Source organism: Astatotilapia calliptera, chromosome 12 (assembly GCF_964374335.1).
Source record: "Astatotilapia calliptera chromosome 12, fAstCal68.1, whole genome shotgun sequence".
Classification (NCBI taxonomy): Eukaryota; Metazoa; Chordata; class Actinopteri; order Cichliformes; family Cichlidae; genus Astatotilapia; species Astatotilapia calliptera.
Window position 1 is genome coordinate 34,240,052 of NC_137433.1, and position 27,256 is coordinate 34,267,307.

General features: G+C 39.0%; 1 protein-coding gene across 2 annotated transcripts in view; it reads left to right on the forward strand.

The window, feature by feature from the left end:
- Window positions 1-8,180: 8,180 nt before the first annotated feature.
- The window catches only part of ddr2l (discoidin domain receptor family, member 2, like), a 38,217-nt gene continuing 19,141 nt past the window's right edge, over window positions 8,181-27,256 (forward strand). Inside the window, exon 1 of one of the 2 annotated variants that reach the window (XM_026186852.2) lies at window positions 8,181-8,552. The gene's annotated coding sequence lies outside the window, so the exon portion shown is untranslated. Of the gene's footprint in view, window positions 8,553-20,901; window positions 21,168-27,256 lie in introns of those variants that run through there. The other variant, XM_080309454.1, reaches the window with a different exon arrangement.

Sequence of the window (27,256 nt, forward strand, 5' to 3'; positions counted from 1 at the left end):
TTAAATATTTACGCTGTTTTTTTTTACACATGATACATTAAATTAACTCATTAATTATTAATTAACACATGTTTTGTGTCATTTTTTAAACATCCTTTCTAAGAGTGCATGCGTCTGCATGTATCTCCTTAGCTAACCCGAACCACACTTTGTACAAACATTGATAATTTATTCTTATGATTTCTGTATTTTAATTTTATCATCCCCCTGCAAAGGTAATATTTTATTTTCCATTTGTTTTAGCACTGTAGGGTCACATAATGACACACATTTTCTAATTGTGTTCTTTACCATTTTATCTCTCTTCACACGTGTGGATCTTAGTATAGTGTAAGAATAACAAAGCTATTTGGCCTTTCGTGTCTGATGAATGTTTTGGATGTTTTTTATTTACCCTTTTTTTGACATTTTGACAGTCCTCTGTTACATTTGTCTCTGATCTACTCAACACAGCCTAGAAAATGTTTAAACCAAGCAGTCTGCCATGGCCTGTGTCTAGGGACCGAGGGCTCATGTATTTCTGTATTTATGTTTATGTTCCATGTGCAGTGCTTTGGATGCTCTCTCTCCTTTTTCCTCTTGTCTCCCTGTGTGTATTCATTTACGTTCGTACTCCCAGATGTTTTGGGTCGCAGAGGGATTGCAACCCGGAAGTGTTCCTGCGCTGGAAGCTGCCACACCTGCCGCTCATCAGCCATCGTCAGCTGCAGCTGATGGCCTCGTTTAGAGCGCCCTATTTAAGAGTGTGGTTGAGTCAAGCTCATCAGGACTGCCGTGATAGCTGTCATAAAAGTGACATCACATGATATGAGGCAAAGTGTATTCTCATTGTTAATGATATACGTAGGTTTAGGGTTTAATTCATACAGATAGTGTCATTTAAGAGTTTCTTTCTCATGCCTTAGCATAGGCAGACAATGGGATTAGGCTGTGGACAATAGTTTATCTAATCTTTATAATACCTTTTGTACCTAAATGAGAATAGGGTGTGTTTTTTTTAACCATGTGAACGTAACTGTTATTAGGAGGAGAAGTTCTAAAGGTATAAAAAGTGAATTACATCAGTTTTACAAAACAGATAAAACCCACTCAAAATTATGATTATGCAAAAGTTTTGAACTCTTGTTTGAACTTATTGTTTGTTTGTTTGTTTGTTTTTCGGTTTCTAATCCATCACATTGTTTTATGGATCATCTTATGCTTTTGATATTAACTGATGTTATTAAGCCACATGCTTCATGTGTGACAGCAGCCAACTGGAATGTGTCCAGATAGCTTTTGTCTGACCTCCTACTCCTCCTCCACTCTGCTTCTGTTTTTCTGAATGAATCACAATAAGTTTGTTTTCACGAGGATAAGAGTGTGTCGTAATTCAGTCAATGAAACCACAGGAAGCTTTCATGCATCCATTAGTGACGACTACTGCTCGGAGTCTCCTGGCTGATAACCCAAAAATAAGCACTCTGTCCTCCTCCTTGTTTTTATCAGGAGATATGGGGGTGACTAAACTGATTTTTTTTTAAATAGACACTTTGTGGGTGGCTGCATCTTGGAAAATCCAAAGGTGAATGTAATCACACTTTTTGTGTCTCACTTTTAAAGTTGGAATTTTGTTTTATTGAAAGATACTCAACAATGTTTAAAAAAAATCAGTAATCTTCAGTTATTTGGAGTAAGCTGAATTTAATTGAAAGTAAGCAGTAGAGTAAATTAATCAGGTCACCATGAATGAATCAGTATTTAATTTCCACTTACATCTCCATTAAGGCAAATAAAACACTGCTTTCAGTGTGACACTTTCATGTGTTTCCTCTTCTAACACTGAAATAGCTTCAACATATAGGCAGCATCCTCTTGTCTTTGGCTGATCTGATTGCTGAGGTTTCTTTTAATATTATAGTCTTACCTCACAATATAAAGCGCCTTGAGGGATAACATAAAAAACTGACTGATATCTTGCTGAAATTGAAGACTTCTTTTGAATCAGCTGTTGGGTGATCTGTGACAATTGGGTTTTTCCTGCATGCTTAGTTAGACTGGCATATTGGGAACTTAAAGACTGGGTTAATGCATTGGCCTCTTAAAGCATTAGACGATGCAAACTTCACTACTGGGATAGCTGCTGCCATCAGGATGTTTCTGGGAAAGTTTATGTGGTTGGTGCATGTCAAAGTTCAGTTCAAATGTATTTATATAACACAGCAATCACTTTAAGGCGCTTTATATTTTAAGGTAGCGACCCTACAATAGTAAAAAGTACACGTAAGTACCATCAACATTTCTCTCATTTAGTGTTTTAATGATATAGATGACCAATTTAAATCGCTGTGTTTGCGCTGATGTGACTGAATTAAAGGAGCAGGGTCTACTTGAGTCCAAATAATTTGAATTTTATCATTAGCGTGAACATATCCACATACACAAATTTGTTCCAGGACTTACAGACAGACAACATTTAGCATAGATTTGTATTTCAAGCTGCTATGATTGGTGGTCTTTTTTATGTAGAAAAAGTACAAAGAGTGAAAACAAAACAAATCGGTGCATTTAAGAAAAAGCAGATTTAGACAAAACATCTTGTATTCCTCCTCTGACGGTGTCTATTTATTCAAACACTTTTAGGTTCATACACCGTTTTACTGAGAAACTGGATTTTTTTACTGTACATTTAACGAGAACATTTGTTCCTCTCAGCATGAATTCTGCCTTTGTGCGAGGACCAGAAACAAGGACAAGAACTGTGTCAGTCGACAGCGAGCTGGACTGTGACCATCTGTTAGATAACCTGACGAGCATGACACCAGCATGTGGTCATACTTAACAAGTTTCTAATGTTGTTGTTAAACAGAGCTCAACTAACTTTGTTTCCTTTTCTTTCTTGTAATGTATTTTTATTCATTGTAGTTCATGTATGAGCAAAAGAACGTTTAAAAAGCGCAAAACTAATTTTGTTCTGTGAAAAATTACCTTCTAATTAAAACTTTTTGTTTTAATTAATTTAATTAATAATTGTTTTATTTCTGATTCTGACCTTTAATGAAGTGATTTGCCTATATAAACTTAACTTTCCCAAGCTGTCGCAATTATAAAGGGACTCATACATTAAAAATAGCTGCTGGAATTTTTTTTGGGCTAACAAGATGGTGATAAGAATAAGATACACAACAAGCCAAAGAGCCAAAATGCAGCAAATATGAATTTGCTTTAGAAAGTACAGGAAACATGCCCATCAGTCTTATCTGTGGAAACTGTGAGTGTTTCCTGTCTGCAGCTGTGTGACCGAGCTGAGGCCATTAGCATGACTTGCACTGGATGGACTCTTAAATTTGAGGGGGAGGAGTAAACTCATGATGAAACAAACAAGTAATGACGATAATGTTTTACTGCATGGAGGACCGAGTTGCTCCTACAGCCAGATTTGGGAAAGTTTACATGCATGAGTCAGAGCAAGTAAATGTTTAGACAGTAAGATGAAGGCGGCTCTGCTAAGTTGTGGTTATTAACAGCTGTTTGGCATTTCCTGCTTGCTGTGGATGACTTACAGGAGTTTCTGTCATCACCTGGACTCCGGTTTCAGTCTGTCTCTTGCCTATGGGTCCAAGAAAATATGAGGAAGCTGTTATTTTGTAACTGTTTTAAAGGGGTAGAGCAGACCAACTACTGATTGGAAGGTTGGTGGTTCGATCCTTGAGTACTCCAGGAGAGTAGAAAAGCTCTATACAAGAATCAGTCCATTTACCACTCTTACAAGTAGATATATGGTAGTGCAAGACAAAACACAATATCAAAATTGCAATATTTTATATGCATATAACATTGCAACAGCAACAAATGTTGGAATTGTAGTTAAACATAAATTCCCATAAAAGAAGCTGCAGAAGCATTGAAATACTGGAAGCTGTTGCCTCACACATCAAATCATGAGAGCATGTCCAAAACAAAATAACAACTTTCTATCAAAAACACAACTGAATGTTTTCCTAATCAAATGTACATTTTTGGACTAGCCCCTGAGAGACCCATTCATTATATATCGGCTTGCATTGAGACAAGAAGTCATAGAAAGACCCTCCATAAATCACACCCTGCTTTAATCTCCTGCACATCATCAGGAAAGTGTTTGCTGGGGTTGTAGATCAAGTGAGCAGTAAAGCCCTTTTCTCATACACTTCTATCTTGTACAGCCGGAAGAGTCATCGATCAGTTGTTGCACCCAAGTCACAAAATCAGTGATTTTTAGTGATATGTTGGATTGAAATTTTTTTTTACTCATAAATAAGAACAAGCAGATTTATGTTGGAAATGAAACATAATTCACATAGACTAGGAAGCTCATGAATGTGAGACTAAGAGGTCCCTCCTTACTCTGCGTGTCATCAGGATGAGCTTCACTATGAGGAAACTGTGAATAATGTGGGGTTTTTGTCACTCATAACAGTGAATACTTCCTCTGAATAAGAATTTACATAGTTACATGGTTTGTTTTGGGTTTTAAGCATTTAAATATGTATTACCTTGTTATTATGAACTGGGTGGAAATATAATCAATTTAATGGTAAAGACCAAAAGAGGGGAGAATTTAGTTTCTAGTTTATTAAGCATTTGATCAGAAAAAAAAAATTCACAGTCATTGTCACACATTGTGACATATTACAGAGACAAAACCATGTCTACATAACAAACTTTTGTTACGTAGACATTACATTTAATATTTAATATATTATATTATAAATGCATGACTGTAAGGTTTAGGTATAAGGTTAAGAGAATTCACCTTAATGTAAGCGAACGTCCCCTGAAGTGACAGAAACAGGATAATGAGTAGGGATGGGTACTGGTGTCGGTTCTGACATAAACGGTAGTAACCAGACCGAAAAGCAGCGCACATTTCGGTGCTTTATTTCGGTGCTTTTTTTTCCTGAGCTGTGATACACTTCTAGCCAATCATTTTACGTTTCCGAGGATAGTAGGCGGGGCCAGGTACGTGCGTTCTTTTAGAGCAGAGCTACAGATTAAAAATGCCCAAGGCGAAGCGGTCAAAAGTCTGGCTGTACTTCACAGCAAAATATGCAAACTCAGCAGCCTGCAACAAGTGCTTTAAGCTGATACTGTGATACTGTCAAAGGAGGTAACACCAAGAATCCGATTAAACAGCTGGCGACGCAGAGTGTTTTTTTTAAAAGCCGAGAAATGCGCCGTATTTGATAGCTTGCTGCGAGACCTCACACCGTGCACGTCGGGTGGGTTGCCAGTTATCGGACCCGGAGCAACATCCCCCAAAAACCCGAAGAATAGAGTGCTGGCCCCTAGCTCTGCCAGTGTAGCAGAAATGATGACGGATGATGATGCAGCAGCAGCCGTTCTTCTCTGCATGAGTAGCTTCATGTTGTTCGTGTGTAATTTACGTTGAGTAGGCTAACCACGTTATTACATTAATGCATGTAAGGTGAACTAGCAAACATCATCATAGCTACATGCAGCTGTCTTCTTGTTTGATGGCAGATACTCCCTTCACCCTGGCCAAAAAGGCTAAAATGACCAAAGAAAAAGTGGGAAACAGTTAAACATGAGAGGTTTTTGGACAAAGTTTGTGTTTTTTTTTAAGCACTGCTTCCAGCCAAGAATCATACCATATATGCCCCATAGCTGCAGAAAAGGCTAACATTGTTATCTTTTTACAAAAAAAACCCAGCTGAACATGAGAGGTTTTTGTACAAAGTTTGTGTTCTCCATTCTTTAAGCACCGGTTCGAGCACCGTTTAAGCACCGGCACCGTTTCAAAAGTACCGATTTGGCACCGGTATCGGATAAAACCTAAACGATACCCATCCCTAATAATGAGTGTGTGGCGGATTCCCCTCTAATTGCCATCTTTGTTGTAGTGTACACAGCTCTTGCGTCACGCCACACTGAGGGAACTCTTGTCAACACCGGGTGACCCACAGGGAGGAAGTGATGTGTGAAGTAATGCAAAACACGAGTTTAAGGAAAATAATGAAAAACAAGCAGCAGCTCCCCCAGCTGGATGTGCTGCTTAAAGAAAGACAAGCAGAGAATAAAACATAACCTACAGAAGATTTTTGTATCCATAAGTTATAAAGACCTAAAAAAAAAAGTTGTATTCTTGAATAAATTACTCAACAAAAAAGCTCAGAATAACATTAAACTATTTGCTGACAATTAAATGTTTATATGGAAGTTTTTTTATGCAAAGATGATGAAAAAACATAATGTCCTAGCTCCCCAGTGTGCTGGATTTAGTGTAAATGATGTCATTTTTTTATGGAAACATGCATCATATACCTGCGAGCACATGATACACAGATTTTTACCAATTATATATTTATTTTCTTTAAGAAACATTTCAACAAAAATCTTTCTAACTGTATTTTTAACTCATTTTTTCCATTGTGTGTTTCTCTTTCCTGCTTCATGATATGTGTGCACATTTGACCTTTTCTGTGTGTATTGTTCAAGATTGAATAGAATATTTGCCAGTGAGAGGCTTCCACTTGTAACAGAGAATTTTAAAAGTTCAGTACGTTTGCTGATGCTGATAAGCAGGTCTCTGCTTCCACCTGCTGGCTAAAAGACACACACACACACACACACACACACACACACACACACACACACACACACACACACACACACACACACACACACACACACACACACACACACACACACAGTGGTTTTAGAATAACTGCATATGTTTGTTAAAATACAGTCCTTATGTAGGATAACAACTTACTATGCAAAGTATGTTTAACATAAAAAAAGATTCAACTTTGTTTTTTAAGTGCTACAAAGTTGTGAGGCACAGGTGGGTCACAGAGTCCACTCAGATATAAAATGCTTCTGTGAACAGAGATGGGGGGCAAGAACGGTCAAGATTCTCACAGCTTCACAGCTTGAGGTATGAACCTGTTGAGGAACCGCAAGGTTTTTGGTTTTGGTTCGTCTTCTATATCTTATCCCTGATGGTAGGAAAACAGGCTTTAATAAGGGTGCGAGGGTGTCCTGGATGATGATGGAAGCCCTGCAGATGTAGTGGTGGTTAAAGATCTCCAGCATGGGAGAGAGGGTGGCAACAATGATCTTTGCTGTTCTCACGAGACTGTCTAGATATTTCTTTTCAGACATTTTAATGCTTTCAAACCACACAGCATTTGAGTTGAGAGTAACAACCTTTCTCATTAAACTGGGAACAGGATCCATGATGATCAAAGTCGATGGTCTTCTGGGCTATGTCATCATCAGCACAGCACAGAAGGTCCTCGGCTGTGCACTCCTGTCCTTACAGGAGCTCTGTAACAGCAAAGCCCACAGTATCCTGAAGGGAACATCCCACGCAGCACATCCCCTGTTTCAGCTCATGAAGGCAGTACAAGACCATAAAAGCCAAAACAGTCAGACTGAAAAAAAGCACACATTCCACGGTTGGTGCAACTATAAATAAAATTATAAAACAACTGAATACAATAAGTAAACAATGGTATGTCCCCTTTCACTAAACCGTTCAATATCGGGCTAATAGCTTATATTAACTTCAAAAATCCAGGTGCATTAGTAAAATGCTCCTGATTAAGAACGACTTCCAAGAATATTAGAGCATATTTGAGACTTTTGAAAGTTTAAAATTGGGGCGTTTATCAGCAAAAGTCTTGCAACTACCAGTCTTAATATTAAATCCAAATGAACAGAAAAGTAAACGTTTTTAAGGTAAAAATTGTTAAATTATTAATTATCCTTTATTTAGTGTAAACTAAAATGTTTTCTTCAAACAGTAAGTCCAGCAATGTTCAAGTAAATGTAACTAGGGGAGAAAACCATGAAGTACTTATAATCTAATGCATGTCATGTGGTAATTTAAGGCAGTTTTTTAACTGGTTGCTGAACTTCATTTGTTTTCAAGCGTTTAAAAACCAATAAATCGAATGAATGGATCTGTAAGGTTTTTAATGTGCGATTGAACAGTGAACTAAGCGTAATTCGGATATTTAGCGACATTTAGTAGCCATTGTGCCGCTAAATATGGCGCTATTCAACAGCAACTAGCTGAAAGTGCAGCTCTGTGTAAGTACTATGATAATAACACGTTGCACTTTACATCACGTTGATGTAAAAGCCCTATCTTCCCTCCGTAGTCCCTTTCATAGGGCTCTTGTGCGCATGTCCTCCAGGCTCAGATGTCAGACACTCAGGGGGCTCATTGCCTTCCTCCTCCTCCTCCTCCTCCTCCGCCTCTTCGGAAACGGGATGTGATGTAAATACACAGAAACTTTTTTTTCTGTCCCTCTCTCCTTGGTGTATGTCTTCTTCTTTCAACAAACTGCTGCGTTAAAAGTAGAATAAGAGCAAAAGAAGTAAAGTAAAAAGTCGCGTAAGTGAAGCATCCGGGAGGTAGTTTTGTTCACCATGATCCTGTGAGCTCCTACGTCTGTCTCCGACAACAAACTCAAGAGAAGCCGGACTGCACTCTGAGAAAAACGAATCGAAGCGGAGAGAGGCTCGCTGCTGGTGTGGACCCGGAGGGAAACTGCGGACAGGTAAAACAGCTGACACTTTCTGTGGGTTTGAAAGGACTGAGAGCGGAGGATCCACGCTGCGGGAAAACTCGTGATGATGAAAGTGCATGATGGTAACAGGGCAGAAATCAGATTCTTTATATTGAGGCCTAGATGAGATGGGACATCATATCTCTTCTTTGTTGTATTGAGAAAGATGCAGGAAAAATAATCAAGACATGATGCAACCAGCTGCAAATAGATATTTACTAATTGACCTACTAATCCTACCGTCCGAACAACAGACATGTCAGAAAACAAAGGTGTGATTAGGTTTACAGAGAGGAGGAGTTTGAAAATTCTGGGAATACTGTAGAAAAATGTGCAGGAAATAAAATAGTCAGTGAATTACTATTAATCTTTTAGGACAAAGGCAAAACTAAACTGTTTAACGTAAAACTTGAAGATGAAAAGTATGATATTGAAAAAGCCCACAAGGTTAGATGTTCAGTTTGTCATGATGTGTTTCAAGTTTCAAGGTATAGAAATGTTTTTTTCCCTAAAAGAGAAGGTGATAGAAGTATAGTTCTGTCCTGTTTCACAATCATCCCTCTTCCAGATTATGTTTAACACCATGCGCTGTAGGGGTGCTCGATTGTTGTCTTCTGATGTGGTTAGATTCATTACATCTTTTTGTGTTGTTGCGATTTCAAATATTCACAATGATTTGACAATAGGTTGCTTCACACAGACTGAAGGAGTTTTAACCTGGATGATGACTGATGACTTCTTTGTGATAGCTTTTTTTAAACAAACTGACCAACTTCATGGCTCACTTGTAGATTCGTGTTTGGACCTCATCTGGTTCTAGATGTTTATAAATTGTACTAGCACACTCTATAGGGGTGAGGGGACCCCAGGGTTAAAATATGTTACTGGTCTAATGCAAAATACCAACCAGTGGTGCAAACAACTTGATGATAGTGAAAAAAATACTAAAAACCTTCTGGCACCAGCCTCCCTGCAGCACCAGTTAACGACTCCTTACCCTTCAGTGAAGTAAATGGTAAAGTTCTATAGGCTGTTGATGGGGATGCACGATTTGTGTTGAATGAAATAAAGTATTGCAGGATGCAGACAAGTGCAGAACAGCTCGCTGTGCATTAGTTTGTGTTTGTATTTCTGTTGATAATATATATGCAGATGCATTACTGAGCTAGAAAAGTCCTTTAATGGCAGAAGCTGTGAAGCCTTTTTTAAAGGAACAATGTGTAACAGGTTTAGCACCAAAGTGAAAAGTTAATCAAAGCCAGGTATTTACACCAAAGTGAGCATAAATCACAGAGCTTAAATACAGGAGTAAATGAGGTCTTCTGTATATTTTACTGTGAACTGCTGTGGTTATGTTGTTATCGTGTAAAGAGAGAGCTCATTATCATGTTTGTGTGCAAAGACATTGCATGTGTTTGCAGTTTACAGTAAGTTAATGTCACCAGTCAGACAGCAGACAGGTACTGTTGCCGTTTAATTTAGAACAGCTTGTTAACTGCTTCAAGTGAGCACACATAGGATTTGCCAATCAGAGAGCAGGACTTTCGGTTGCATTGTGAGAGTCCTGCATGCAGAGGTGCGTCTACAGAACTTTGGTGTAAAAGTTTGTAGTCTGCTGTGTTATTATAAGCTTTGCATGTACAGTGTATTTGCATGCAGGTCCATGTGTGCGTGCTGCTGCTGACCTCTTCACCTGCAGTGGGATCATGTTTGGTTTATTTTCATGTTCAGCACTGAGTCAGCTCACGTTACAAGGATGAACTTATGGCTCACAGCAGCAGACCTTGAAGTGCAAACCCCAGTACGTTTGTTTTCCGTATCGCTATGATCATCATCAAACCTTAATTTCATCTGTGGCTCAAAAGTAAATATATGCAAAAGCAGAATGCAAACACAAATGGACAAATATGACCAAAAACATGCAGGTTGTGGACAAAAATGATGATGATACTACATTTACCAAGTATTTTTGCCACTTAATGTTGAAAATTAATAAATCAAGGTCATGGTGTTCTTATTTACTGCGCTGTTATCTTATTCCTTTAACCAGGAAGAGGTTTTAATATTAAGAATCATGTTTTGTGGGTGTGTTACTGGATCACACAGGCAGCATTAACCCAACATGTTTTTCAATGGCAGTAGGGCAGGAGAAACTGGCGCTTCCAGAGAAAACCACAGGAAGAACATGCATACTGCCCACTCAAAGGCCCTGCCCAGGTTGGTTTGAACCCAGGACCCTGTTGCTGTCAGGCGACAGTCTTAAACACTGAGCCAGTGGTGCCAGGCTCAGCACAGTGGTCAAAAGTCTTCTTGAACAATATTGACACAGTTGTAATGGAAAAAACATGGTTTCCACATCAGTTATGGCTGTAACTTTTTTCCTTACAAATTTTTAAGTTGTTAACAGCTCTCTTTTAGTCATCTGACACATATTTTATATGTTCCCTGCCTGTAAATAATTCCAGGCTTTCATAATATCTAAGCTGTGTTATTGCCGGGGATGTGTTAGTATCTAAACTTAAGAAAGAGACATTTGAGGGTTTAGCAAAAGAACATCTGTTGACAGTTTAGTTTGATGTAGATTTAGAAATTCGATAAGCGTGAGCTTTAGATGCATTTCCCCAGCAGCCGATGTTTGGAATAATAAGAGAGTACAGAATACAAGAAAGAGGAGAGCGGTGCAAGGCTGAAAATCCCCTCCACACCATGCATGAACCGAGTCCAGAAGGATCTGGAGGTAGTTTATGAGATTTTCTTGAGCTCATCAAGATGATGTGTCCCAGTTTTTTGTTTTTGTTTTTTCAGTTTGATTTGTCCCGTTATTAAATTTGCTTTATCTCTCAGTAGTAAAGGAACCTTTCAAAAATGTGTAGATCTGGAACAAGTCCAAAAGTTAATCTGCCCTAAGCTGGGCCAAACCCCACCTCTGAAGAAGAAGAAAGAAATCCATCCATGACTTTTTGAGTAATCCTTCTAACAAACAGGCAAGTAAAAACCTATAGCACCAACCTACTTTGTAGTGGAAAAATATAGCTGTTCAGCTCACAGACACATTGCACAAGTTTCCAAAATTAGTGTCAAAATATTAATGAAGCAACTTTTTCTTTGCATTTTTTTAGGTACACTGATGCTAAAGTCCTAAAATACAGACTATTTATCGATGCCTTCATTTACTGATACTAACTAAACTTTCTATTGTCTGAAATATTCTGCTGAAAAGCTCTCGAAGGGGAGGAAAGTCATAGAATCGGACTCCCTTTAAAAGTCCCCAAATCAGTGTAATGATCAGCAAACCAACAAATAACCAGCAAACTGCAAAGAAGGTGACCACAAACGTTTGACACTAACGTTTAATACACAGCTTGGTTAGTTATGGTACTTAAAGCAAAACTCACTTCATCAGCCTGACTTACAACAAATGTTATAAATTATACAGGCTTAAGTTGAGCCCACTGTGAGAAAGGGATTTAAATACTGCCAGTTTGTGAATATCTATGACTAACAGTAAATAATACAAGTGGTTTATTTGGAAACTACTTATCGACCAACAATGTGACGCAGTCTCTGCTTCCAGCTTCTCTAATGAGAGAACGTGCTGTTTAGATTACAGTGAACTGATATTTTAGGACACTTAGACACAAATGGAGGCACTGTTTTCTGACATTTTGTAGATAAAGCGATTTCTCTAAAAAGTAATTAACAGTGAGAAGTACCCCACCCCCAAACAAAGAACAAGGTTATTTCTATCAGCCTGGAGTTGAGTCAGTGACTATCCGACCCCTGCAGGTATTTAAGTGGCTTCATGTTTATGACGTGAGATGGTAAAAATTTCATTTGTTGTTTCTTGAAGAGACTCTGAGAGCAGCCTGGAGCTACATGGAGAGAGTGATTGCACAAGAGCAGGAGCTCAGTGTTTGGCTCACACTGTGAGAGCTGACACCTCAGCTCACTCACAAAGAAAAGCAATGAAAGACGCTTCACTCTGCTCAACTTGATGATTCTTATACCAACTGTGCAGTATATTACTCTTATTAAAGAAGTATAGGTCATGTTTGAGTGTAGCAGCAGCCGAGAATATAGCAAGCAGGATCCGATCTTGCGCTGCTACTGCTGTCATCATAAGCTCATGATGCCTAAACCTTCACCTTAAATCACATGATACTGAGGTGATTCTTGGGGAGGTGGAAAAAAAGTCAACTGAGACAAAGACCTGCAAAAGTTTTGTAGTCTCCACATGTAAAACTTTATTAACTCTGTTAACTGGGAAAATATTTGGCGAGAGCCAAATTTCTCAAGAAATATTGATGTTGCGGCGTTCTTCACCGATTTAGATTTCTTTTCTAGCAGAAAGGACTCTGCAAATGTTACACTGGCCACGTTCTTTGTGACAGTGAAGTAACAGATAGCAATGTAACCTGGTGCCTCTCCAGTGAGTCTCTCCAACTCCTCCGTCTTGTACTACAGCTGGCGACAGTCTCGGTTTTGCTCTGCAATCTTGGTGAGCTTGGCATAGAGGCATGTCTGTGCAGTGAGACCGTGGCTAGTTGTTTACCAGCAGCTGAACTTTCAAACTTATTTGTTCTCCCTTTGTATACAAAGAAACTGCTTAAATTAGTTGCCAAGTATACTTGGGTGGCTGTTAATATAGTGAAGTGTGGGAAAACACCGAGGGAGCATTGATGCAGAAGTCTGTACCTTAGCTCTGTGTAAAACTGTGACAAACGTCAAATCTAATTGTTTACAGGAAGAAACTGTTTCTTGGGTGTCAAAAAACCCCACCAAAGACAAGCTCATCTTATGAGCGCAATAGTAAACTAACCTTCATTATTCTTTGCTCCATTGTGAGTCAACAAAGGGCACCAAAAAAGAGGAAAAAAGGTACGAAAATGCAGATATTTCCCATGTACAGAGCCTTGTTACAAAGTAAAGATCTTACATCGGTTTGCATTGTTTGAGTGATGAAACCTTGTGTTTTCAGTCAAACGTGAGAAGTTGTTAAGAACATTTAAATAGCAAGTCTGGGTATCTGTTTTGGTCTATCTGTTGGTAATGACCATTTCCCTCTCTTTTCAATTTTTATTTCCCTTTTTTAAAGAAGATATTGGTGCTCAGCCAAAGCGATTCACATTCATGCTAAAAGATGTAGCATGTTTGCTTTTACAGTTTTGCTACAGAGAAAGAATTGATACTGTCTGAGAGTCCCCAGATGGGAAGTGTGTAATTGGACTCTGAGTGGCAACAAGCCACTGGCGGAAAGTGCTAAAGAGAAAGCAGAGAGATGCTGCTCAGACTTTCTTTTATCTGCATATGCACTGATGTCTGTAAACCTTGGCGTGGTAACCTACACCGTCGATGTGTTGATAGAAAGCAGGGGATAGTCACTTTACAGCCAAATAGTCTTTGTTTTAATGCTTTGGCCTCTCTGCACTCTGAGTCTGGCTTTGAGCTGAACGTTAACAAGATGACGTCAAACCATCTTCAAGAATCTCGATGAACGCTCTGGCTTTCCCATAAAGGATCATCAGACTTACAATATGCACGGCATTGGAGTTGCATCTCTTCTAAAATCTATCCAGCTCAATCTGGAGCCAATAAAGCCATCTATCTGTGGGAATCTAGGAAAAAGTAGACCTTTTTTTAGATTGTCTCTCGCATGTTATATATTATATAATGCTATAATATATAATATGATATATCATCCTTCGCCCAACTAAATCTTTCACAAGTTTAGAAAAAGTTATCCAAAGTAATTTAACTTCAGGTCATTAAGTTACCACATAAATTCTTCGACCTTCTCGTCAGGTATTATTACGACATTCACGTAAAGCCTTTTTATAGAAATCCCACCACAGACGCACTGAAAAACACAAACACTTACAGGAAACTTCCACAATAGTTTTTGGAGAAACGTGTGCAGATAGTAGCTGCGGTTGGAGCCGAAGGAACAGATTACAGATAAGTTTAAAGGAGCCCATGTTTAAGTGTATTGAGTTTCCACCAGCCAGGCTGCAGCCAGCAGCTCATTAAACCCTTAAGAAACCACAAGGAGGATCTGTTAGAGTGGATCTGTGCAAGGCACATGAAGAGCAGAAGAAGAACGGCCAACATGGCAGCTGCTGAGAGAAGATGATATTGACTGAAATCGTCCGTGCCTATCACAACTTTATTAAAATTACATTTCTGTAAATTGCCAAAGGGATGCTCTGGTGGTTTGTGCACTGTCTGCTCTGAGATTGAGTCTTATCTGGTTTTAAAATAAGAAAAACAACTTGTCACTGCACTCTCAAATACTCTGTGTAGCTACTCTGCATTATTAGAAGTCTTATAGAAGGACTTTTCAACCGCCGACACTCCCATTCACAGCTTTTGTTCATATTTCTTGCAGTGTGGGATCCATTTCTTGCTCAATCATTTTCAAGTAACTCTCTCATAACAGCCCTTAATGGCTGGTTTAACTGTTGCTGCAAAGTACCCACATAAAAACATTGTTATTTTACAAGCTTCAATTTCCAAATGAACGACTTGCCACTGAAAAGTTTGCTGGAGAATCATGTGAAGTCACTAGTTACTGAATGTGTTTTGCTTCAGCTGTGGTTAATGTAGCGGTCATATTCCCACCCGTTTACTTCCAGTAAGATCATTGACACCTTTGTTAGTCCTGCGGGGTGAGGAAAGGGTGAACAATCCTCAGTGATGTATCACACCCTCCTTATGGTGACTATGAGACTGATTACGATCCGGACAGACCTTTCCTGACTTCCCCTCTTTAGTGATCTTTTAAACTTTCCTGTGTAGCTTTGTTAATTAAATCCAGATAATATGAGGTAAGTGTCCCTTGCATTTTGTCGAGCACACTGATTTTAATTATTTGTAGCATCTTGATTTTTGTAGTTGCATCTATCTGACTGTTGCCACAAACTTGATGAGAATTCTTTCTAAAGTCGCTACAATGTGGCTACAATGTAGCTTGCTATCGCCAGTGTGTGAATGTGTGTGTGTGAATGGGTGAATGACTGAATGTAGTGTAAAGCGCTTTGGGGTCCTATGGACTAGAAAAGCGCTATACAAATGCAGGCCATTTACCATTTACCATTTAATCAATTAGACCAATTGTTGACGACCCACCCTGAGACACCTTTTTGGATTTTGGTTTGGATTCTTGCAGCCGATTTGTGACAAGTGGGTTGGTAATGGTTGATCTAATCTATTAGTCCAATTGATTACCATGCCATAGGCTCCTGTATTGCTCCTTAGTATCAGACAGGTAAATTAGTAGTTTGTTAGTACACTCCATTTTGGTGTATTACATCTTCTGGTAATCAAATTAAAGAATCAATACCTATACTTATGTATAAAAAAATAACTTGTTTTTGTGCATTTTTTTACAATGTACTAAATCAGTGCTGCTGTACTTTTGCTAAAAGTCTATAAGATGAGTTGAACTGCACATTTATGAGTCTGCTGAGTGGATTTGACTAGTTGATTTGCAGAAGGGTTTGGTTTGAATCCAAAGATGCCCTGAATGCACTTTGGGATGTTAGCTGTTGGTTTATAGCTTTTTGGCTCATTAAGAAATTTCTCTCCTGCCCATGCATGCAAGTCAGGCTGGTAAATATGCAGATAAGTATATTCAACAGTTAAGTCACTCTTTTTCAGTTCTCCTGAGTTCTCCTGAGTTTTTATTCAAGTCTTACTAGGGTTTATCCCCATAATAACCACCACCTGCTGACCCATCACTTCTCCAGAAAACAGCATCAACCATTTCTGAAAATCCCCGTCCTGTGTAGTGAGAGATTACGTAGTTTTTAAAGAATGTCTGAAGTCTCTTACGTTCCGTGATAATCATCCATAAGGAGTATAGATTCTCATGAACAACTTGACTCATTGCAGTTTTCCCCTGTTGACTGAACAGTTAAAATGAGTAAGTAAACCTACAGACTTTTTCAAATTGTTTTTTTTTTTTTTGTACTTGCTCACAGCTGGTTTAAAACCTCGGGAACTGGAGCTTGAAGAACACAAGGGAACATTGTCTTGCACTCCATGAGAATAGCTACCTTAATACAAGCAATGTGTCAGTTAAACTGAAGTCAGATCTTAGATAGGCTGCGTTTTTCTTTCTTGTGACACCTTACTTTCTTGGCTTTAAATGCCGTGCTGCTACACATGGATCTCTACAAGTTTGTGACTGGTTATGTGCTGACAACACGGCCTCTTTCTTTTGAAGGGTTAAGTTTGACTTGAATGGTTTATCTGTATTTATCTGAGTTCCTAACCACTTTCATGTGACTGCTAAACCTGGTTTTTAGTGTTAGGGTCAGTAAAAGCAACCGAGGAAGGGCTGTACTGGGTATGTTGAATTTGCTTGTTAGCACAGGCCCCTGGTGAGTTTTTATCACCAGTAATGGATGAAATAAAGCAAATGAATGCCAGATTTACTTCAGCCCTTGAATATGCCAGTTGATCTTTAGCTCATGCAACTCTGTGGTCTGTGTAATCATCTGGTGACAGACTGGGTTTACTCTGCATCTCACCAAGTGCATCCTGGGATGTCTGTAGTCCACGTGTGCTAAACGAGACCTAGTTCTGCCATCCGCCTGGACCGTCACATTAAAGTTAATGTACTCTGTGCTGTAGAAATTTGTGCAAACAGTAAACTGTTGGGTATCAAAAACCAAACAGTGGCCGTTTTTAAAGTGACAGGAGTCGTGAATAATGCTGTTTGATGTCAGAAACAGATTTTAGTTTACAGTTCTTCAGCGTCAACTTGTGTCTGCTCAGTGATAACTTCACTGAGCCTCCTGAGAGAGAGGAGTCGTCTGCTCCCTCCACCTCCAACCACTCCTGACAGAATTATGATACCCTGCATACCTGTGTGTGTATATCTGTGTGTGTACTGCTTGCATGTAGGTGCATGCATGTGTATAAACCTGCAGTGCTTTAAGGATGTATGGTCCTGAGTGTGTTTTAAATGGCTCCAGGTGTGTGCTTGCTTGCATGTGTTTTGTCGTGTCTCCAGGGTTTGTATTCAGACTTAAGCAACAGAGTCTTGAGTGACATTTTGATATCAGAGTAGTTACAAATTCTCCATCTGATTTCCAGAAGAGCAGCACTGAATCAATTAAAAAGAAGATGTGAATGAAGCAACACTTGCAAAACAAAACATTGAAGAGTTTTATGTAATCTTTTACTCAGAACTGCTTCAAGGCCAGTTCTGAGTAATTGTTTGAAAACTGTGATGGTTTACTCACTGAAAGTTTTAGCAGTTACTCAGCCATGCTAGACGAAACAGTTAAAAAGGAAGATGTACTACAAATATTGTCAATAAAATGCGTCTTGCAGAAGGTTTGACTATTTGCCAATCATAGGGCTGCATCTATCGTCAATTTCTTGGTGGATACTACATGTGTTTAAAATACAGTTGGGCTTATTCCCAATACCAGTAAAAGTAACTGTACAGTGTTTTCTATTAGTGGTAAAATAGTTTATCTGTTATTGCAGGTTGTGAGGATTTTGTCTTGCGAGGAGATCTCGAGGCTTGCATGCATGGGCCTTTCTTTTTGGGACTCGTTACCTCTTTGGTTCTCAACCCAGAAGTTAGAAGGAAAATGCCAGATGTCACAAGATGAGTAAAGATAAGAAAAAAGACCCAATTTTGGTCTTTGCTTTCATTTCCTGGCATCAGCTGCACATTTCACACACCTTTTAGCTCTAATTAAAACTATGTGACTCTTGAATGCAAACATTTCCAGAGGTGATGTTAGCAAATCAGTTAAGATCGGGTAAAATATGTCTTTGAAATTTGGAGTTAGCAGGAATTTCCCAGTTTTAGGCTTAGCATGTCCCCCATTCATACTTTTCGGTGTATTTAATTGTGTTTAACTTGGCTTTGGTCTTTGCTGTCAGTTCAAAGCTTTACATGTTAAATCAAGCGCTCCTCACATTCTTCAAATGCCAGCAGCTTTTTCTAAACCAGCTGCTTCTCGGCTCGAGTTCAGACCTCGCAACCATCACCTGCTCCAGGGTTACATTTGCATCTTAAACGTTTTTCTGACTCCCAAGAGCAGTTTCACTCCGTGAGAAAAGTTAATAAAAGAACATAAACATGGACCTCAAAGCGCTGAACAGAGACAGCAGTCTATAGCAGACAACAATAAATGACCACAAAGTTTTGCACAGACTGAACAGGCACTGTTTCTGCTCATAGCTGTGCTTGTGTATGAAATGAACTTAAGAAAGGACTCCACAGATTTTACAGTTGATTTGCACAGCATGGTCAGCACTGTGAAAGCTGTGTATAGCTTCTTTTGTGTGTGTGTGTGTTTTAGCCCAGTTTGAACTTGAAGTCTAGACATCTTGTGACCTGAGTATCACCAAACTTAACTCACACTGCTGTGGATAGAAAATAAAAGCGGCAGATTTTCTGTGAATGTAGCCTAAAGCGAGGGTTTTATGGATGGCCATGAGTCTATGTTTATCACAACCCACAAACAGATGAAAAAACCCTCTTTTGGCTTTCGATATGTCTACAGCGCTATTTGAAGGAAAACACTGGGAAGAAGGATGGCGCAAAATGTTTTGACGGTGAGCACACATCTGAATTTGGCTGCTCTCGGTCGTGTGGTACGGTTTTGATAAGAGAATCTCTTCATGAGTCTAATTATGGAAGTTTTATTTCTCGTCCAATTGCTCTGTTGTTTCTGTTGATAAGCAGCTGGGAGTCTTTACCGTCTAACAACTTGATGGTGTGTTCCATTACAATCTGGACCCAACAGGCCTCTATGATTGTGTGAGCGCAGCCTCATTTATTGTGTTGCATAATCAGGCAGACATTGCTGCAGTGACAGAAAGGCTTTACAGCAGATTTTGATTCATATTGACTTGATAGCATCGCACAGCTGCTACAGATTTGTCAGTTGCACATACATGATGCAAAGCTCCCATTCCAATACATCCCAAAGGTGCTCTGCTGGAGATCTGGTGACTGTGGAGGCCATTTGATTACCAGCTACTACAAATCACTGGTTTATTTCAAGAAACCAGTTTGAGATGATTTAAGCTTTGTGACATGGCACATTATCCTGGCTGAAGCAGCCATCAGAAGAATACTCAGACTGTGGTGTTCATACCATGCTAAAGTGGTACTAAGGGACCCAAAGGATGCTAAAAAATGGAAAGTATCACTCAAACCATTATACTGTTGATGCAGGAGAAGATGAATTCATGCTTTCATGTTGTTTACACCAAATTTTGACCATGTCAGAATGTCGCAGCAAAAATTGAGAAACATCAGACCAGGCAACATTTTTTCCAAACTTCTGTTTAGACCCTGACTGCTATATCAACATGGTATTGGCATTTTAATGGCCAATTAAAAGCTAAAGGAGAAATGCCCTTCAGACATGTCATGAGTTTTAATGTTCCACAGGTAACTTTCCTACTGGCAACTTGTGTTTTGAACGACATGTCAGATTTTTGAATCACCAAGTATCGGTATGAGTATTGGTCTTAAAATCCTATATCAGTATATACATCAGTCTCTACTTCCATTGTTTCTGTTTTTGTGAACCCGTGTGTGCCAAGTGGCACACAGTGTGGTCTTCTGCTAATGTAGCCCATCTGCTTTAAGGTTCAATGTGTTGCACATTCAGAGATACTTTCTTGCATACCTTAGAGATGGTTGTGTGGGAAAATCCCAGTAGATCAGAAGTTTTTGAAATATGCAGCACCAACCAACAACCATGCTGCGTTCAGAGTCTTGCCAAACGTTTTTTTCCTCGGTCTGATACTTGGTTTGAGCTTCAGCAGATCTTAAATGCATTGACTTGGTTCCATGTAATTGGCAAATTAGAAATGTGCATAAGCAAGCAGTTGAACATGGGTACATAATATAGTGCTAGTGAGAATACACAGAAAGATGTTTTTGTTCATTAGAATGGTGATTCGATGGAGAGTGATACAGACCAGCTAACATGGCTCTGGGATTCATAGAAGCAATCACAATTGAAAAAATCATTTTTAATTAACACATTTATGCATTTAAAGGCTTTAAACTACAGAAACTCATCATAAAGACAATTAAAACATTGTGTCCATAGTCCTTGACAAAAGAGTGGGATTGTGGTATCACCTAGAATATGTGTGTGTGTGTGTGTGTGTGTGTTTGATTGGTTTATAATAAAGTCTTGCTCAAAGATCCCTTTTCCCTAAAGTGAAGTCAGGCATAACGACAGATAATTTTAGGTCAGTGTTTGTTACTAATGGTTTCTATTGTGTTCTCGGCGGGTCTGTTCAGTTTTGCTCTCAGTGAACTCTGTCTCATTCACCCCATCAACCAGAGAGAGAGAGAGAGAGAGAGATGTAGATTCCTGTGTGTAGCTGTAAGCGAGAGAGAGAGCCTTGGAGAAAGGCATGTGGATTCCTGTGTGTTTGTGTGAGCGAGAGACACAGAAGGAGAGAAAGACAGAAAGAGAGCGAGAGAGAGAGGTCTGGGTTGCGTTGAATGTTTGGAATGTTGAGGCTTTTGGCTTCAGTTTGTTCTGACGGGAGGAGGGAGGAGAGAGAAATGAGGGACAGAGGGAGAGGAAAAGAAAAATAGGGAGAGAGGAGGTAAGTAAGGGGAATTAGAGAAGGACAATGACGGTTTACTCTGTATAATAAGGAAAATGTACTTGAAGTAAAAGTAAAGGTATGAATGCGTTCTAATGGCCATGCCCATTTATGAACATAATTGTAGTTTGTTAGTATTTTGTGACTATTTTTGGCGGCAGTCAACTTTTTCATACTGGTTTAAACTGATGATCGTTTCTTTTTCCTTTGGGTGGTTCCAGTTACTTTATAAAATCCCATTCCCACGTGGCTGACATTCTAACCTTTTTAAACACCTGTTGGTCACGTTTGCATTAAAAATGTTTACTACTTTTCTGAACTGTGGCTTTAGCAATCATGGTGTAGTGTGTGAACTGTAAATGCCAATGCCCAAAACCACTGGAAATGAGGATAATATTTTTACTTTAGTTACCGTATTTTTTGGACCATAAGGCGCACTGTCGATGAACGGGTCTCTTTTCATACATAAGGATTATATGGATTATAAGGTGCATTAACCCTTTAAAAACGGTCAGAGCGGGCATGCTCCGTTTTGCGTAACTATTTTTAAATCCCGGTAGCACTGCAACCACGTGAGCTAGCGCAATAATTTTTTTTGCATATGAAACCAGAGAAGTTGTACTTACATCTTATGCCATCAGCTTGTCCTAGGTCACAGTTTCCTTCCACATATAGCTTTGCAAAAACTGCATAAAAAGCACTTGCAGCAACAAAAGCATAATATTCCAGAAACACACTTTGCCGATCCGATCAGCTGTTCATAACACTTCCTACGTTGGAACAGACGTCAGCGCGAACTATCGCATGTCCGCCATGACCTGCCCGAAACCGGAAGTGATATCATTTTTGCGGAAATGTAGTTTTTTACCATCAGGGCCTCATGAGCTTATACTGGTGTTTTTAAAAGTTATGTTTGACTTTATGACTTTCTGTGTCGTTTCTGGGATGCTTAGAACTAAAATTGCACTGCTGGAAATAGTTTATTTTGATGCATATGCTGCTTTTTTGCAAATTTGCACTATAATATTTATTTTCGTTTTTCCTGCAGTGTATAAAAATTGGTGTATTTCAAAAATAAAACTATGAAGGCACTCAAAATAAATTTCCTGTGGTGGGAAACTATTTTGTGCAACTTTTTTCTATTTACAGTTTTGAGGGATAAGCCTCTTAAATTTCTCTAACTAGAAATATATGTTAAAAAAACAAAAACGATTTTCAATTTTTTTGTAGTTTATTGCACTTTTTTGCAATTTATGTAATTACTATGCACTTGATGCATTCATATTATTAAAATTTAGGCTGTAATGGTTGTATTGATGTATAGCAACTTGAAATGCTCCCAAAAATGGCACTACAGCATGTAAAAATATAATATAAGTTCTGGCGGACTTGGTTCTATGGTAGATCTTAAAGGGTTAAGCGAAACAAAACAGTCAGTCAAACTCCCACCTCCACTTCTGTACCATTGATTCATTAATGTTGAATTCTCTTGCAGCTGCTCTATTCCCATGTTGTTGCAGTATATTATTGACTAACCTCGTATTGTGGATGGATTATCTCAGTTGTTCTCCTGACTGAAGTTTGGTCCGTTTACAACATCCTGCCATGCAATTGCATTTGTCCCTAAACATCGGGAACCCTCATGTAGGGCTGGGTCATATCATACCATTCACAGTAATACCGGTATAATATTAGGCAATGATAAAAAAATTTAAATATCGCAATAGAATATGGGTAAAAAGTGCATATGCAGTGCCTTTGTTTTCATACGCACATGGCAGAAGAAGCATGGCGACGACGGAGAATGAGAAGGGCGAAAGCGGATCGTTGAATGACAGATGAACCAAAATTGGTTTGTAAAAATGCTGCAACTTCAGTGGTGTGGAACTGATTTGGCTTTCGTCTGTTAACTTTTATCGAGTGGAAAAAAGTTACTATTCATCCTCTAGCTTCACTGTGTTTAACATAGCTGTTTAACATTTTAATTTTTTCAGAAATCTCTGTCAGAACATGCTATATCATGTTTAGGTAGAAACTAGCGAGCTAACTAACTTCTAACTCCGTTAAATTTAATAAATTCTGTTTTCATGGATCCATGGATGTTAAACGTAACTGTTACACCTGGTAAAGCAGCAACGCTGAACATTTTATTACAGATGAAAGTTTTTAACTCTCAGTGATGCCGCAATGTTCGTTTGACTTTGGAACCTGAAGCGCTAGCCGTAATGCTCTGACTATCCATCAAGCGGTGCGGCTTCGTAGCTTACCAAAGTTGTACTAAAACATTTTTTGACAGATTTTTGAGTGCCGTGTACCACATAAGATCGGTTCATGGTCAGTAAGCACAACCAGAATTCATACATAAGGCGCACGGGATTGTAAGGTGCACTGTCGATTTTTGGGAAAATTAAAGGATTTTAACTGCACCTTATAGTGCGAAAAATGCAGTACTTTAAATTAGGGCTGCCACGATTAGTCGACCAGTCACGATTACGTCGACTATCAAAATCGTCGACAACTAATTTAATAGTCGACGCGTCATTTGAAGCTTTGTAAGATCCCAAAAGACGCAGGAATAAGTAGTAGGATTTAAGAGTGTAATAACGGACAGAAATAGAAGATGGCAGCACAGCATGTACAAGGATACCAGCTGCCGTTAAATCCCGAAGAAGAAACTGTGTCCCAGAATTCATAGCGCGGCCCAGCTCAGTTTCCAACAATGGCGGCAGCTAGTTAGTTTTAGTATTACTTGTATTATTCTTTCTCGGTCACAAAATAAATGTTTAACATATTTTCAGGCGAGAATGTAGCTGTGTAAACCTCAAATATCTGCTCAGTTTATCGAGACACCACATATTTTAAAAAGCGCTCCGACGTTTTCGGAGACGTCTGTTACCCACTAGCTCGATAGCCAGCCGGCGTTCAAGGCTAACTAGAGCCCGTGAGAACACCGGACTCCCGGCAAATCGTTTTCAAACCCACCGCCGTCTTTCGCTACTCAGGTTAAACATGATATATAAGTCACTTAGATAACTTACAAATGTTATTGTTTGGCTTTTTTTTGTATTTTATTTGTTCCTGAGTAAATCGGTTTGAGATTAAAGTTATAGTTTCTACGCAGCTGAATAAACGTCAAGCAGACAACTGATTATCAGAAGTGTGAGATGGTCGAGAATATACTCCGGTGTCCTGTTATATTTTAGATAGCAGGGAGCAGACGGCTGAGTTTATTAAACTCCACCGAAACAATCTGCAAATTTCATTAAAATTTAATAAACTATCGTCTTGTCTTTGTGTTTAGTTAGCACATACCTTAAACACTTAAAGCTGTAAGCTAATGGTAGTTATATAAGAGCAGATGCTGCTGGTGCAATAAGCTGTACGTTTTACGTCCAATGGACGCATGATCTGATTAGTCGACTAATTGCAAAAATAATCGGTGACTAGTCGATTATCAAAATAATCGTTTGTGGCAGCCCTACTTTAAATATATTTTTATGCTGAACTTTTGTACTAACAGCAAATAGTCTGAGTACATAGCTATTCTTCTATATATCTATAGTTTATCTGTTACAAAATAACATTGTCTTTTTTCATGTAATGCAAAAGTGCACATAAGCTGGACATGAGCCTGGGCATCCTGCACAATGGTTTCTACACTGGAAACACCCATGTTCAAACAATGGTTTGTCAGAGTGACTGTGACTAAGCAGTGATGTAATCATTTAAAGCACACATAGCTGGGCTAGGCAAAGAATCTCAAAGTGCAAGTTCTGCATAATTGAAACAAAGACAGTTTTGTATGCTTCCATATAATGTGACTCTGATTTTAATAAGATTTAAAGTTATTGATTAAATGCCCCACAGACCAGAGTGCGCTGAACAAAACTAGTCTTTCTGTACTTTTCTTTTATGATAACATACTTGTTTGATGCAAACTATCTTCAGCTATATTGTGTGTTAATTTATTACACAATAATCTCTGTATTGATGCAGAACGGAAATGCCTTTAAAAAATATCAAACTATTTAATGAATCCAGTTTTTTAAATGCGTAAATTTCCTTTCACTAGTTTCGATCATGTTCTTTTTAGGCTTTGTGATGGTGTCAGTTTTGATCTCTGACACTGTTTTCTATTACACTCAGGTGGGTACACAGACCTGCTAAACCCATTTGTGCTTTCTGTCAGTGCTGCAGATTTACAGTTCGGAGGTTTTTGGTCAAAAGAAGGTTGTTATTTCCATCTGCAATAATTTATATTTGGCAGTAAGGCTCTGCTCTGGAAAAGCAGCAGCAAGACCCCTCTACAGAACAGGTCAGGCATCAATAACTTGTGGCTCCTAGAGTTTCCAAAAGAAGAATGGGAAGCAGAATCCAGCCCCTCTCCTGTGGAACCAGCTCCCAGTGTGCACTCAGAGACGCACACCCTCTCTAATGTTAAGAGCGGTTTAAATGTTCTTTTTGGATAATGCTTATAGTTAGGACTGGATCAGGTTACCTTGAGCCATCACTTAGTTGTGCTGCTGTCGGCTCAGACTGCTGGGGGACTTTCCCAGGTTGCACTGAACATTTCTTCTCCTCTCACCTCTTTTCACTGGCATTGCATTTATTGTACAGCTATTGCATGTTACTAACTTTTGCCTGCTCTTTCCTGCAGTGTTTTTCTTTTTTCATTTTGTTTGTTGTGTGTGATCTCTCTATGCTCCTGTTTTTTTCCCGTCTCTTTCCCCTCAAACCCCAGCGGGTCGAGACAGATGGCTGCCCCTCCCCGAGCCTCGTTCTGCCAGAGGTTTCTTCCTCTTTAAAAGGATGTTCATCCACATAGATGATTGTTGTCGGCTCTGCACTCAAATATTATTTGAAATTGAACTGAATCAAACTGAATTTATTTTTTTAAGTCTCTTATCTGTGTAAATTGCTGGACCCACATGTCTTCGTTCACTCAGGTCAGCAGACCAGATACTTTTGCTGATTCTGAAGAGAAAACTCAGACGTGACAGTTGCTTTTTCATTTGTGGCACAATTTGCCACTGCACACCAGGCAGACTTAAATCTCATTTAAAAATACACCTTTGCTCCCTAGCCTTTGTCCCATTGTGAGATACTGACTGTGATTTTAAGTCATCTTTTAATTGTGATGGTTCTTTTGTGTCTCCCTGTTGCTGCTTTAAAAGTAAAAGTGGCGAAAGTATTTTATAGATAGTGAATGTGGTTTGGTATGAATTGAACAGATCATGACATTGAAAGCAGGATGCAGATCTGCATCAACTGTGGACATGCTAGAGCGATTTAGATGAGATTTGCCAATTGGATCCATAGAGCAGTATCAGTAAAGCGATCGGGTAATGTAGGCTGATCCCAGCTGATCTGCTGCGATTTTCTGGACTTTGTAGCCTGCTTGAGCTAACCCTAAACTTGATTTATGCTGCTCTCAGCAGCAGAGAAGTTTGAAAAAAACACAAAAGGCCCTTTGCCAAGTCCACAATTGACCCATTTACTGTATCGCTCTCATGTTGCACACTCATCTAGAACAGTGGTCTAAAGCGAACACAGACCTTTAAAGTAGTTCAGATCTAAACAAAGACGTGGATGATGCATAGACACTGACAAACAATCTCCTGTGTTGTTTAGAGAGCAGGACCTAGTTACATAATGTGCACACTTTGGTAAGGCATGTAATTGCAAGGCTTGATGCCCCAAAGTTGTTTTACGGCGATTTAATTTCCAGAAATCTGGTTTATTTATAGCAAGCCTGAAAAAACTAAATGGTCTGTTTGTCATGGTGGCTCGAGAGGTCAAGAAATACTCCAGGAAGTTATTTATAATTTGCTTATAATGAAGCAGATTTTTTTCATCACTTATTTGTTACAAAAACAGTTCAGTATCAGTCTTCATTAGATTCTTCCAAGGGTTACTTTTTTGTTTCTCTTTGACTTCTCTTTGTCTCTTTTACTGTCTTTTTCTCTCTGTTATTTTCTCTCCCCCCCTCTCTCTCACTCTCTTGTCATGTGATTTTGCTGTAGAGATGAGCAACAGAGCAGGAATCTGAGGTTCAGCCAACGCATTACATAAAGCTCCCTCCTTCTCCC